This window comes from Ursus maritimus, unplaced genomic scaffold (assembly GCF_017311325.1).
Source record: "Ursus maritimus isolate PB19 unplaced genomic scaffold, ASM1731132v1 scaffold_2, whole genome shotgun sequence".
In the NCBI taxonomy this organism is placed as follows: domain Eukaryota; kingdom Metazoa; phylum Chordata; class Mammalia; order Carnivora; family Ursidae; genus Ursus; species Ursus maritimus.
The window spans coordinates 88,465,716-88,480,328 of record NW_024424452.1 but is presented as its reverse complement, the minus strand read 5'-3'; the positions used below and the strand labels follow the sequence as shown (position 1 = coordinate 88,480,328).

At 44.4% G+C, this 14,613-nt stretch overlaps 1 long non-coding RNA gene across 1 annotated transcript; it reads left to right on the top strand.

Annotated features, from left to right (window-relative positions):
• The first annotated feature begins 3,841 nt into the window (after positions 1–3,841).
• On the top strand, positions 3,842–8,959 carry LOC121103694. Its single transcript, XR_005835881.1, has 2 exons — positions 3,842–4,264; positions 8,716–8,959. It is a non-coding gene; the product is annotated as an uncharacterized LOC121103694 (long non-coding RNA).
• Positions 8,960–14,613: the final 5,654 nt, after the last annotated feature.

The following is a 14,613-nucleotide window of genomic DNA, read 5'->3' as shown; positions in this document are numbered from 1 at the left end:
ACCCTGATACACATATGTATGTTCTAGAACACTCCAGGAAACATTCACTTATGTTGGTTTCCATTGATTCTCTTATGGCTGTCTATGTTTCCCAGCCCCAGCCCCAGGAAATATGCACACAGTGGTTTTGTTATGTTTTCTTTCCTCTCCTTGGGTGTTACCAACATCTCCCACTCTTACTCTCTACATACTGCTTTAAAATAAATAAGGAGGTGACTAACATAATATAATAAAAAATCATTAAAATAAAAAATAAAAAAAATAATAAAAATAAAAAATAAATAAGGAGGAATTCTAGTCAACTTATATATCCCAACACTAAGAAGTGATTAAGAATTTTTTTTTTTAAGTAGGCTCCATGCCCAGTGTGGAGCCCAAAGCAGGGCTTGAACTCACAACCTTGAGATCAAGACCTGAGCTGAGATCAAGAGTCAGACACTTAACTGACTGAGCCACCCAATTGCCTGGTGATTAAGACTTTATGGAATATATATTTGATGATTATTAGAAATGTTTAAAAGTGCGTAATGACAGATGTAGAAAATAGCAAGACAAAATTGTATATATGTTATACATTTTTATATACACTGTTCATTTTATGTATACATTTATACATATATACACTGTTCATCTTATATATACATTTCTACATATATACAAACATTTTTACACATAGAAAATTCTTATATGTACAAGAAAGGAAATGTATTTAAAATTTGGCAATTTTTACTTGGATAACAGAAATACAAAAAGTAAAAAAAAAATTTAAAAAAAAGAGAAGTGAGAAAGCCAAGTGACCACATAGTCAAAAACTACATCAAAAGTTAGCCGTCTTAAATCCTTTCTAGAATAAGGCAAGTTAGGCACGTATGAATGAATGGATATTGGTAAATGTTAAAAGTTAAAATATGTTGTTGGAATTCAGTGGCCTCCTTGACAAAACAGTGAATTTGAGCCATTGTAGAAGGGCAGGTTGACCTTCACCGTTTTCTATGAATTTGTCAGGGCACGACTCTCTCCTGGTAATCACAAGCATAGTAACAACGATTGCTCACATTTACGTACTATGTACCAGACACTGTGCTAAGTGATATCCATGCACAATCTTCAGAAGTGGCTCCAGAACTTCTACATAGATGGGGCGCCTGGGTGGCACAGTGATTAAAGCGTCTGCCTTCCGCTCAGGGCGTGATCCCGGCGTTATGGGATCGAGCCCCACATCAGGCTCTTCTGCTATGAGCCTGCTTCTTTCTCTCCCACTCCCCCTGCTTGTGTTCCCTCTCTCGCTGGCTGTCTCTATCTCTGTCAAATAAATAAATAAAATCTTTAAAAAAAAAAAAAAAGAACTTCTACATAGGGCAGGTTTTAGAACTTGTTTGTACACCAGGGCTAGGAGCCTTGAACTGAGGTTACAAGATAGACCCACTGTCTTCTCTTAAACTACAGGTTTATTTGGGACGGCTCAAGAGCGCCGGTGGTGATTGTGCGTGTGATAATGGTGCTCTGAAGTCCCAACAAGTGACCAGTCACCTCTTGGTGCTGCCACTGGGAATCTCATTGAACCCTCACAACTCTGTAAGGAGGGTAGTGTCCTTACGCTACTTTTCCACAGGAGAAATCTGAGGCTTAGAGAGGTTGATAATTGGCCCAAGATCTCATGGCAGGAAGTGGCAGAGCCCCATTTGAAAACAAGTTTGACTCCTGAACCCATGTTCTTTGCTACACTATTCTACTGCCTATTTGCACAAGGGCTAGCCTTTTCCAAAAATTAGCAAATGGATTTTTACCTCAGCACAGAAAATGGCTCAGATCGGACTTTACACACATACCCATGCGCACACACCCCCCCCCCCAAGCACTCACCCACAGGCACACCTGCTTGAGCACATGCACACCGATTGAATTTTTAACAATAGCCAAGAGGAAACTATTTACTGACTGTGATAATCTAGATTACATGGACAATAGCATTGTTTAACAAACAAGACCCTCCTGCTAAACTGGGTAATTTGTCTTTTGGTTTTTGAGGATGACCCGTCCCAATGGGTCAGATTCTTTGGATGGGCCTTATGATACATAGGTATTAAAAAGCCAAGACACACACACACACACACACACACACACACACACACACACACATATACACATGACCAAGACACAATTAAAGGGATCCATAGTGAACAAAATAAGCACAGGACACTGAAAAGTGCAGCCCGAGATTTAAGGATAGATAATTGCTCAGAGGTAGGGCTTGGTTCTTCCCAAGGAGAATTCTCAGGACTCTTCCCTACCCCAGTGACTCCCAGCTTAGTGGGTGGGGCAAGTCTCACCTGTCCTGGAGGATCCTGAAGGTCATCAAATCTACTTATTTAAGAATTTAAGGACTGTTAAATGATTCCACTTTTTTTTTAAGATCTTATTTATTTATTTGACAGAGAGAGCACAAGCAGGGGGAGCGGGCTCCATCCTGGGTGGGTCTCCATTCTGGGGGGGTTCACTGGGGGGGTGCTTGGTCCTGGGACTCTGGGATCATATCTTGAGCAGAAGGCAGATGCTTAATGACTGAGCCACCCAGGCACCCCCAGCGATTCCACTTCTTAAAATGCATTTTTAAATGAAGAACAGAGGGAAGAACAAAGGAGAGGAGAAAGAAGGAAAGGAAGAAAGAATACAAAGATCTGAGAAGAGAAAGTGCTAGGAGGGGCTGAGAGGTCGCCAAATATTAATTTCATTACTTGGCTTCTTTTTTCTTTGGGGAAATGAAAGACAAATAGTTTCCTATTGCCACTGTAACAAGTGACCATAAATTTAGTGACCTAAAACAACACAAATGTATTATTTTACAGTTCTGGAGGTCAGAAGTTTGAAAATGGGTCTCATGAGCTAAAATCAAAGTATTGAGAGGGTTGCTTGCATTCCTTCTTGGGGTCCTAGGGGAGACTCTGTTCCTTCTTTTTCCAGTTCTAGAGGCTGTCTGCATTCCTTGGCATAGGTCCCCTTTCAACAATGGCATCCCTTCGATCTTGCTTCCATTGTCACATCTCTGAATCTGACCCCTTGGCCTTCCTTTTATAAGGACCCTTGTGATTACATTGGCCCCAGATAATCCAGGATAATCTCCTATCTCAAGATTATTGATTTAATCATACCTGCTAAATCCCATGTAAGGTAACATTTTCACAGGTTCTGGAGATTAGGATGTGGGTATCTTTCAGGTGATGGGGGTGGGGACATTATTCTGCCTACCACGGATGGAAACCAATGTTTACAGCTGTGCTCCACCAGGTGCACCATAAACAGAACCTCATCTGATACTCCAGCAACCTTGTGCAATATATGCCAGGATTTGCTTTTAAAGTTGGAGAGACTGAGTCTTGGTGCAATTTGGAATTCTGCCCAAAGTCAAGCAGGACCTGCAGACCCAGGTCCCTGAACCCCAGTGCAAGCCAGCCTGCCTCATGGCCCTGCCTCTACTCATCTCTCCCATTCACCTCTGCTTCCTCTTTCCCATCTGGGCCTGTGCCCCAGCTCCCTGGACAAGCTTAAGCTGCATGTTCTCCTGATGATGATGATGGTGTAGTCACAGCTTGATCCTGGGGATTTCTAATCAAGCAAGCCAAGTGGCTGCCTCTCCGGATCTTGATTTAGGACTTTTTCTTGCCTTCCTTTATTCAACAAGCATTTTTTGAGCTTGTTGTGCTGGGTACTAGAGCAGCAAGGAAGATAGACCCAAGCTAAAAATAACCGGACAGTCAGTGATACATACTGTATCAGACAAAAGGGGTCTAAGATTGTAGGAAGCCAGAGCAGGGAGTTCCAAGTCCTGGGAGCTTTGTGTGAAACTTTTATGCTGACCCTGGGTGAAATCTAAGTTCCAGTGAAGAACCAAAGGCTTCTTTTCTTTTGAGCTCCTTAAGGGACCAGGTATTGTTAGTCTTTCTGTGCCTTGCACATAGCTGTGCTCCATAAATAATTAAAAGTTGGGAATTGGGTCAAGACAGGCACACTAAAAGAAGGAAGCAGTGTGTGAGACTAATAAAGGGTTAAAAGTCACCTTGGAAGGCAGTCAGCACTGCCATTTTGTCTCTCTAGTTTACCTAGCAACTGATGACACCAAGTATTACTCCCTGTTTTTATTAGTAGAGGGCCCTGAGTGTTGCGCAGTTGTTGAGTCACTGAAGACCAAGAGCTGGATGAGCTGGTGTCGACTTTTGATGTCATCTACCTTCCGAGGGCTAAAAGCCATTCTGGAAATACCCTCCTGGTAACTTCCTCACTTTCCTTCTGAGCTTTGCTACCCTTCTTTTTTGCTTGTCTCCTGTCCTTTCCTTTTGTTTCTCTTTACTAGCTTAGTGAATCTCAGGGGGATGGGGGTGTGGTCAGAGTTTCAGGGGCACTGAATAGTGGAGCAGATCCATTGCTCAGGTTTATTTCTGTTTTTTTCTCCTCACCATAAGCCCTACCTGTCACAAAAGATCCCAGAAAGATAAAAATATGGTTCTGGACTTGTTTACTGGGTGTAAAGAGATATCAACTGAGTAGGAGGATTTTTTTTATTTTTATTTTTTATTTTTTAGGGGATCCATGTCACTGGGAAAGCAGATGCCTTCTGTTGTCTAAATTACATGAGAGGGCCCACAGGCTGGAAACAGTAGGCTTCTCTGTCTTAAGCAATTGCTCTCCCAGTGGGGGCTGGTTCTCCTGAGTGGTTTAGCAGGCAATGTCTAGAACTCAGTCTGGGCCACCACCATAAGTGGTGATTCATGTACTTGACAGTCAAGATCTCTTGCAAATCATCTGTGTATTAATTCCACAAATGTCGGTTGATGAACTACCATAGGCAAAGCTCTTTTGGAGATATGACAGTGAATAAGACAGACATAATTCCTGCTTCTTCAGAAATTTAATCCAGAGAAGTCCCACCATTCAAGTCAGAAACGGGAAAGACTAGGGGTGAGGATAAGAGACAAATGATGGAAAGAGGAAGGGAGGAAGGAGGAAACAGGTGATATTTCTAGAAGCTCAAAATTTATATATCATCTACATTTGATTGTCAAAGAATGTAATATGACCATAATATCTACCCTGCACATAATCTTTCATGTGGTAGTCTTACTAACCCTTTGTGGTAGGCTAAGAAAATACCCCCATTTCAAGATAAGGAAACCCAGGCCTAGAGTAGGGAAGCTGACTCAGCTCACGTAATGAAGAGAGTCCAGAGTAGACACAGGTCCTCCAGCCCGTAGTCCCAGGCGCTACCACAATGTCAGAGCGCCTTTGGATGTAGATATTTGGCATGTTGATCACTGTTGGAATTTGAAATAAAACCAGTCTGCTCTAAAGGGCAGGAAAGGTTGCGTTGTGCTGGTTATTCTTCTTTTGACTCCTTAGACTCCAATCTTTCTCTGTCCTGTCTTGTGCCCTAGGAAGCTGACTGCTACAGGACTGCATCACCTAGCTGCTCTTGCAGGCTGATATCCATCTGGGTTCACCCATGGGAGGCACTGAGAGGAGAGCAATCAGAGAGCAGGGAGGAAAGAGAGGTTGGAGTATTTCCTTCTTCCTCCTTGCCCTCATTCCGTAATGTGTCGGTAGTAGCTGTGTCCCTCTGCTATATAGTTTTCTCTGAATGGTCCCTTCTTAATGGTTCTAGCTCCCAATGAGCCCCAGTAACACTATTTGCTACTCTTATCTCTGCAACTCTATGGGCAGTAAGGGCTTTCCATGATTGCTAGCTTCTGTGTGCCCCCAGCACCCCTCATTTATTCCCTTATTATTGCCCATACATATGCAAAGAGTACCCACCTTCAGGTCTTTTCATGTGACTCACCTGGAGTGAAGGCTGTTTCCTTCCAGAACCCTGACCAAGCATTCTTGAGCACTGAGGGATGTTGACAAAGAAGGGAGGAGGGTTATGAAAAAGGCTCGGTCTACTTGATGTTTGTGCCTTATGCTGGTGCTGGTTAAGGTTAAGTTTAGGGTTAGGGCCAGATGGGGAAATACAGGGACGAGATGCCAGAGTGTTTGGGGTCAGGAAATGTGAAGATAACTCCAATGTCACTTCCAGTGTGTTGCTTTCATAGACTCCATAGCCTGTGGTAGACTGCTCTTTCTCTGTAGTCCCATGGTGCCTGTCCACAGTTCCATAGTTTCTATTTGCAAAACTCTTCCCTTAAAGGCAGGGAGAGATCTCCTCATTTTCCTCTTCTTTATTTCCCAGGCACTACCTAGTGACCAGTAGGTACTTAATAAATGATTCCTGAGTGAATTTATGTTCAAAAGTAATGTCTCTAAGAAACTGAAGTTATCTGACAATGATGAGCCATATAGAATTTGGACAGCAATAATCACTACAAAATTGCACCTGTGGTTTACTGTAGTTGTAGAATTTGTATTTAAAAAAACCAACAACAGGTGTTTCACACTTTATAACTCATCCTGTTCTTCGATTCAGCCTATGTGAACTTGTGACCTGGTGTGAGGGGGTCATACGTGGGATCTCTCTTGCATAGCCATATGTGGTTTATGTGTTTAATCTAGAAATAATCGAGGTCAGTCTCTTGGTATTACTCACAATTTTATGGATGTATCACTCTGCTATATCGATCTGCTTCACAAGTGGTTGAATCCTTCACAAACAAGGACTGATGATGGATAAGCACCCTAAATTACCAACCAGGTTAGTGTTAAAAGGCAGACTTGGGGGGCGCCTGGGTGGCACAGCGGTTAAGCGTCTGCCTTCGGCTCAGGGCGTGATCCCGGCGTTATGGGATCGAGCCCCACATCAGGCTCTTCTGCTATGAGCCTGCTTCTTCCTCTCCCACTCCCCCTGCTTGTGTTCCCTCTCTCACTGGCTGTCTCTATCTCTGTCAAATAAATAAATAAAATCTTTAAAAAAAAAAAAGGCAGACTTGGAGATTATCTGTTTAGAAATAGCCTAGAGTTCAAAGAGTTAACATGAGAAAATGTGGGCCTTTGCTGTAGACTTTATTAGACTTCAGTCTGTTTCCATGGAGCTGTTGCCAAGGTGCGTGCAACCGAAATTTTCTAAGACAATGTTCCACTCCCCTAAGGCCCTCTTCTTCTTGGTTAACATTGAATCTATCTAAATCTGAGAAATTCAACTCATTTGTAGCTTTTTCTTCTGACTAGTTGAAATATCTGCCTATTCTTTCTTAAAGCCCATTGACTTCAATCCTCGTACCCCAGGGGGTTACCCAGAACTGGAGGGAGGAGGCCTAAGGTAAAGATGAAGCACATGGCTCTTTACACACTAGTTTTGTGAAACCCAAATTAAGGCAGATGACAAAAGACATTCTTTCTGATGTCCGAATTTATATTTATTCTGGAAAACCTTTCAAGAGTATGCATATCAAATCACATTTTGTTACTACCTCAACGAATCATGTAAAAAGAATAAAATTCATTAATTACAATTGTTCTGGGAAATATGAGACATATGGTCATCATTATATACAGAGAATACTAAGAAAAAAAAACCAACAGACCTCGTTCATTCATTCTCTAAAGCTCTACGTAGCCCTACTGTGTTCTCCTTGCTATTCCTCAAACACATGTGGTGTGCACCCTCCTGGAAGACTTGCTGTTCTGTCTGGAAGGTTCCTCTCCCATGGCTTACTTCTCTGTATCCAAATTTCTTCTCAAATGACACCAGCTCAGAGAGGCCTTTCCTGGTCCCTCTATCTAAAAGATCGGCTCTCTTCACACTGTCTCCTTTCTCTGCTTTACTTTTCTTCACACACTTTGTCACCACTTAATCTTGTTTTATATAATTATCTATTGCCAGTCATTCTCATAGAAATTAGCTCGGAGAAACAGACTTTGATGTGTTCATTGCTGTGCCCCTAGCAGCTAGGACTCTGCCTAATGGAAATTCAGAAAAAAATAAAATTTATATGAAATAAGACATTGGTAACCTCCAAAAAGGGTAACCTCAAAAGAGTAGCTAAAAAATTCAAATTGTCACATTCGGCACACGAAGCAGTATAAGTTCCTGTAGTTAGGTGAGTGGTTAAGAGAGAGACTAGCAGTTTCTGCTAGGGGTAGAAGCACCCACGTGACTGCGTGGTTTGAGAAGCGTCCAGATCCTTATAACTAAAAATATCACCATCCGCTTCTCCTCCTCATTCCCATAATGCCTGAAATTCCAAAGAGTAGCTCCCAGAAATCATAATCACTTTGATTGTATTGAGGCATTGGGCCATTTGGGAAAACCAATGAATAATTAGAATGGTGTTGACCTAGTTATCCAATCAGGACGCACAGCCACTTGTAGGACGATCTGGAGCCTGGGCCCCCAAGGACTGGGAAATCAGGGACAATGAGTCATTGTGACACAAGGGGGCGGGAGAGAGCAGGGATGACCAGGCAAGGAGAAGACTGGAACAGAATCTGGGTTGGGGAAGCGCCCCTACCTTAGAGCCAGTTGGGTCATCTAAGGTGGAGAGACTTCACATGCAAGACATCAAGAGTGTGATTCCTGGCTCCTCCACTTACGGATTCTAGGGAGGACCTTAGGCAATTTTCTTTACTTCTCTGCACTTATTTTCTGTCTGCTAGATGGGAATTATAAGACCTACCTCAAAGGGTTGGTGAGGAATAAATGAGACTCCTGTTTATCGAGGACTTAGCATGGTACCCAACACATGGCACGTACTCAATAAATAAATTGCAGTTCTGATGGTTACGTTTCAGATGCTGCTGCCCTTCACCACTCATTGGAGGCCCAACTTCATGGAAGGTTTGCCACCTCCTTCTTGGAGCATTTCTGGATTCCTTCATACGAGAACAGCGTCTCTCTCTGCTGAGCTGGCGGAGCACTCCGTTGGTCCTTTCTTCATAGCCCTTACTGCCTGCTGCCATGGGTTTATTTATACACTGTGTTTATTTTTGTTACATGCTTTAGTTTTCCAATAATACTATCACTTCCTGGAGGACAGAACTGGTATCTGATTTATTTTACTATTCCTGACATTGCCTCACAATTCCTTGTACATCACAGATACCCAATAAATATAAATTGCCCCATGGACGAATATCTGTAAACCCTTGATCAATTATTTTATGATCCAATGATCTTTCAAAGTCTTTTGTAAAAATGGCCCAACCAGTTCATCTACAATTTAAAGGGGACATAATTTAGAATGTGAAGTAACCACTACCTCTAGTCTAAGGGTATTTAGTTGTGTTATTCAGGCTTTCCAGCAATGTCTATCAGAGGCTGCTGGGACAGGGCAGCAAATATCCTTGAAGAGGCAGTTGGGTTAGCCTGGACGGAAGACTAAATTCTAAATGGCAGATTTCAGTTCAATAAGTAAATTGATGCTGATAATCTATTCATGAAAAAGGAGAGAAAAATCTAGTTTCATAATTATTGGAGCAAGAAGAGAGAATCGAAAGCTTACATTAAATTGTATGAAATCAAAAATGGTCAGTTATAGGTTTTTTCAAATGATTCAACCTGCATAATTATGCTAGAAATCTGATCATCTGGGCTACATGTCGGTAGGATATAAAGCACCCTAAGGACTAATGTACCGTGAGAGAGAGGGTACGTGGATTTTCCCCTCTCTCCTCTGTTCTGAGTTACTGACTTCACATCTGTCAACCAACTTCCATCACGGCTGAGGTAGCATTTTGGAAGCCCAACTTAGGAGCAAGCGTGACTTGTACTTGTGGACACAGCAGATGGGTAAGTGGGCCCATGGCAAACCAAGGGGACAGGACCGTGATGGCCCTGGAGCAGAGCCACGCCGCAGCTGCACAAGGGGAGACGAGCAGATGACCGGCAGATGGAGGCCAGCCTTCAGGGGCAGAGCAGCCTTTGAAGTCAGGGCTGGCTGGTGGAGACAAACTGCTCTGAAATCAGGAACTGGATTGAGATCGAGGTTGGCAAAAAGGACATTACACTGTACTTGGACAGTATTGTCAACAGACCATGTTTTTATTTCCCTCTTACAAACTCCAGACAATGCAGATTTTTATGAGATTATATTTTGGTAAGAAAGTGAAACTAGGGGCGCCTGGGTGGCTCAGTCAGTTAAGTGCCTGCCTTCGGCTCAGGTCATGATCCCAGGGTCCTGGGATTGAGCCCCACTTCAGGCTCCCTGCTCAGTGGGGAGTCTGCTTCTTCCTCTGCCTGCCTCTCCCCCTGCTTGTGCTCGCTCTCTCGTGCTCACACACACTCTCTCCCTGACAAATAAATAAATAAAATCTTCTAAAAATTTTTTTAAAAAAGAAAGTGAAATTATAGGGGCGCCTGGGTGACACAGCGGTTAAGCATCTGCCTTCGGCTCAGGGCGTGATCCCGGTGTTACGGGATAGAGCCCCACATCAGGCTCCTCCGCTATGAGTCTGCTTCTTCTTCCTCTCCCACTCCCCCTGCTTGTGTTCCCTCTCTCACTGGCTATCTCTATCTCTGTTGAACAAATAAATAAAATCTTTAAAAAAAAAAGAAATTATAGGAATTGTAAATATTATATGTGAAATTATAGGAATTGTAAATATTATATGTGGAGATGACGTCGTTGACACTCACATAGACAAAATCTTCCCATTGAGCAAGTAATGCCCCAAGTTGTTAATACTTTTTGGTGGTTTTTTGTTTTTTGGGGGTTTTTTTGTTTTTTTTTTTTTTGCTTGTTGGCATGTCCTAGGCATGTAGACCCCAGATGTCATAAGAAGAACCTCAGATTCCAAGGGAAGTTCTATACCAATCCAGCTTTGCTCAGACACACAGTTTCTGGGGCTCCTGGGTGGCGCAGTCGTTAAGTGTCTGCCTTCAGCTCAGGGCGTGATCCTGGCGTTCTGGGATCGAGCCCCACATCAGGCTTCTCTGCTAGGAGCCTGCTTCTTCCTCTCCCATTCCCCCGCTTGTGTTCCCTCTCTCGCTGGCTGTCTCTCTCTGTCAAATAAATAAATAAAATCTTTAAAAAAAAAAAAAAGAAAAGAAACACAGTTTCTTTTTAAATCCCTTCTTCCTTCTCCTCTCCCATTCTTTGCCTGGAATTTAATTTCTGTGAGTTTTTTTTCCCTATCAATAAGTGTGGAAGCAATTCTTACCTATTTCTTTCCCCCTCACTCCCTAGGCTCCAGTCACGGGCCTTCTTGTTGCTCCTGGACCTTGCCAGACCCGTCCTTTCCTCCAGGTCTTGTACAGCCCCCCGCCTGGACTGGTGACCCCATATCCCTGCCTGGCTCCCTCATTCTCTGCAGGCACTTATTCTGAAGTCACCCTCTTGGGGAGCCCTTTCTTAAGCATCGCTGTTTTAAATTGCATTGCTTCGTCCCTTTGCAGCTTTGTTTTTCTCCATTGCACTTTCCAAAAGACATGATGTATATTTCATGTATTTTGTGTTGTCTGTCTTCCTCCCCTCCATCTATTAAGGTGTAGCTTCCACAAGGGCAGACATTTGTATCTGTCTTGTCTGCTGTGTTCTCAGGGCCTAGAACAGTGCCTGGCACAGAGGAAGCCCTCATATGTTTATTGAATACACAGATGGATACTAAGAAGATGTGAGAACTAATGTCCATGACTTGTTCTTCCTTCTGCCTCCCTCTCTAAGCAGTTGGGTATCTGCAGAGTAGCCACCAAACCTTTCCAGATGTGGAGAAATGGAAGAGTTTCAAAATCGGTTGCAGATTCAAGCATATACACCTTTTGCAGGTTCCAGACTAGGCGTAAATGAGATTTCAGCTCTGCTCCCCGTTCGCCAGCCTGCACTTTCTGAAAACCATTTGAAACGTATACATTCCGGGTTAAATAGATTCATACTCATTTCAGCATCTTTCAGAGCAGAGAAACCAAATGCTTTGCCAACAACTTAATTCACAAATATTTACGAAGCTCCTACCATGTGCCAAGTTCCCCGCGGTAGGCCTTGGCAGGAACCACAAAGGAAATAAGCAAAGTCCCAGTCCTCAAGTGCCTTAGGGTCAAGAAGGGAGTAGAAGGTAAGCAAAGATACAGAGGATAGAAGGCAGAATATGATAACTACTGATTTGGGGGTAGTATTTGTACTGCTGCTTCAATCTCTGGCTCTTAGTTTCATAAGAACGAGCACTTCCACGATGAGAGACTCTTAGGTCCAATTTGAGAGCCTTCCACTGGGTGGCTTCCTCATCCAAACCCTGCTCCCCCCAACCCCCCAGCCCCAGGAAGGAAAAGGAGAAGGAAAAGCTGAGAGCAATGAAAAGGGCCTTGAGGCCTTCCATTCTGCCCGGGCCTAGGGAGGACCAGACTTCTCCATCTTGCTCAGCGCTACAGCTGACAGGCAGGACCCCACTCCACGGAGGGGCCCATGGGGCTGGGCACCTACTCTGAACCCGCCCAAGCTGCCCCCAGCCCAGCCAGAGGAGCAGAGAGAAAGGAGAGGACAGTTCAGCTTTTACAGAACTGGTGCAGTCAGGCGGAAGGGGCCCTGGCAGGACCTGGTTCAGTCTCAGGGACTCCTGCCTTCCTTCGAGGTTAAGGTAATGGTACCCCGGCCTTGTGGTGGCCCTTTCTCAAAGACAGTCTCCATGTGATGAATGCTTCAGAAACAGTTTTAGAGAAAAGGAAAGTATAGACAGACTTGCATGTACCAAAACCATCCCAACCGTTTTGTGAGATGATTTTTTTTAATTTGATATTTTTTTCTTAAATATATATTTACAAATAAAGACGAAGGAGTCAACATCATTAAGTGGTATTCAGCCTGGGGAATGGGAGCCTGAAACGGTCCAAGGCTCCCTGCCATGGCAAGGGCCACATGGGGAAAAGATCTGAGTGCTAGGGGAGTTCCCAAAGGGACAAGAGCATTTGGCTGGGCAATCTGGAAACACTGTGGAGAGGTAGTGTCTAGCACAGTCCTTAGGCAAGAGAAGTCCCTGGAAGTGGATGTGACTCCACACAGTAGAGGGCCCCACTCATCCACAGCCTTCCCCGCAGAGCACTGTGCTTTTAAAACACTTTTTCTCAGGAGGCCAGAGTCCTTATGCGGGCTCTCTGACTGATCTGGTGTGTGTGTGTGTGTGTGTGTGTGTGTGTGTGTGTGTGTGTGTGTGTGTACCTGCACAGGGTAGGGAAGGAGCCCTCATTTACCCACTTAGAGCCTTTATTCATAAAACAAGGGGGCGGGTTATCAGGGTTATTAAGCCCTCTGACAGCAACCCCGGGGGACCAAGGAGTGGTCCTGGGCCCTTCTCCCCTAAAGTCCAGAGCAAGGCTCCCTACTTCACTTCCAAGTTGAGATTACCTGTAAAATTTCATCCTAAGGTTTCCAAACTAGGATAAAAAAGCCTCCAGGTCTTGAGCTGGAGATCTTCGGTCCTTTCCAGGCTCCAGTGCCTGGGTTCTGTGATGGTGTAAAATGAAATAGCAGCTAGGTCCTAGGAGGAACGCCGCCAAACACAGCACTGACGTGGGTTGCGATTGTCCGTGACTCTAAATATCTTCTTTCTTTGCCTCCCTTCTAAGGATTCACTGGCTGACATAGTTTCACCTAGGCATTTCAGATGTGATCACTGACTCTCTTTCTCATCCCATCATTACACATGAGTGTCTCTTGGCAGAAGGACCCGTGGGCTCCGTGGACGGTGGAGAACCCCTTGCCTGGTCACTGGAAGGGGTACACCCAGCTGCCGAGGGGCTGGAATGCGAGCACCTGCAGAGTCACCACGATCACGCAGGTGGTGAAGGCAGCAGAGCTGAATGCTTGCCCTCACTAGCCCCCATTCCTGCAGAGAGGTCCCGGGGCCGGCAGTGAACACAAGCAGTTGCTGACTTGCACTCTTTTGGCAAAGCCTGGACAATCTGGCTGATCGCGTTCAGTGCCTGCCATCTGCCTGAAGCATCTTCCAAATCCTCTCTTCCTTGGAAGCCCTTCGTCCTTTGCCCCCCCCCCCATCCCGATGCCGCCCCCATTCAGGCTTCTAGGCTGTATCTACTCCTTTCTCATTCTAAATTTGGCCGTTCTGCATCTCATTTCCTGGTGGTAGGCTCAGTGAGCCACGTGCTGTGCACAATGACTTACTACATTAACTTTCCCACGATATTTCTGGCCCTTTCATACCTTCCTCTCCTTTACTGCATTATAAAGTTAATCAATTGATCATTCCCGTTATTGGGTAATTCCCCAAGGCAAAAATTATCATGGTCCTATGGAGGACAAATATCTGTTGCTAGGTGGGTCATGTCCTAGGAACCTCCTGGAGGCATGCCTGTGGGATGATGTATTCGGGGGCAGAGGATGCTTTCAGCCATACCCCTGGTCACCCACTGGATGCCCACCTCTATGTCCCTGTCTAAACCCCTTCCTGCCCCGCATGTGTGAGCCAGGGTTTCACACTTACCAGACGCTGACTGGCTAGGAGTTGCTGGAGGACAGAAGCACCACATTTGTCCAGCATGCCCATGAAGGACAAGGTTTTATTATCTTCAATTAAGATATCTTTTTCTGGATGGCTACAGATAATATGGCTCACATCACCAAGTGGGCATGGGAGGCCAGTTGGCATGAGTTATAATATCGAAAGAACTAGCTGGAAGAAGAACTTATTACCCTGGAGTATGGGGAAGATACTTACAAAGGGCAGGTAAAGAGAAAGGAGAAC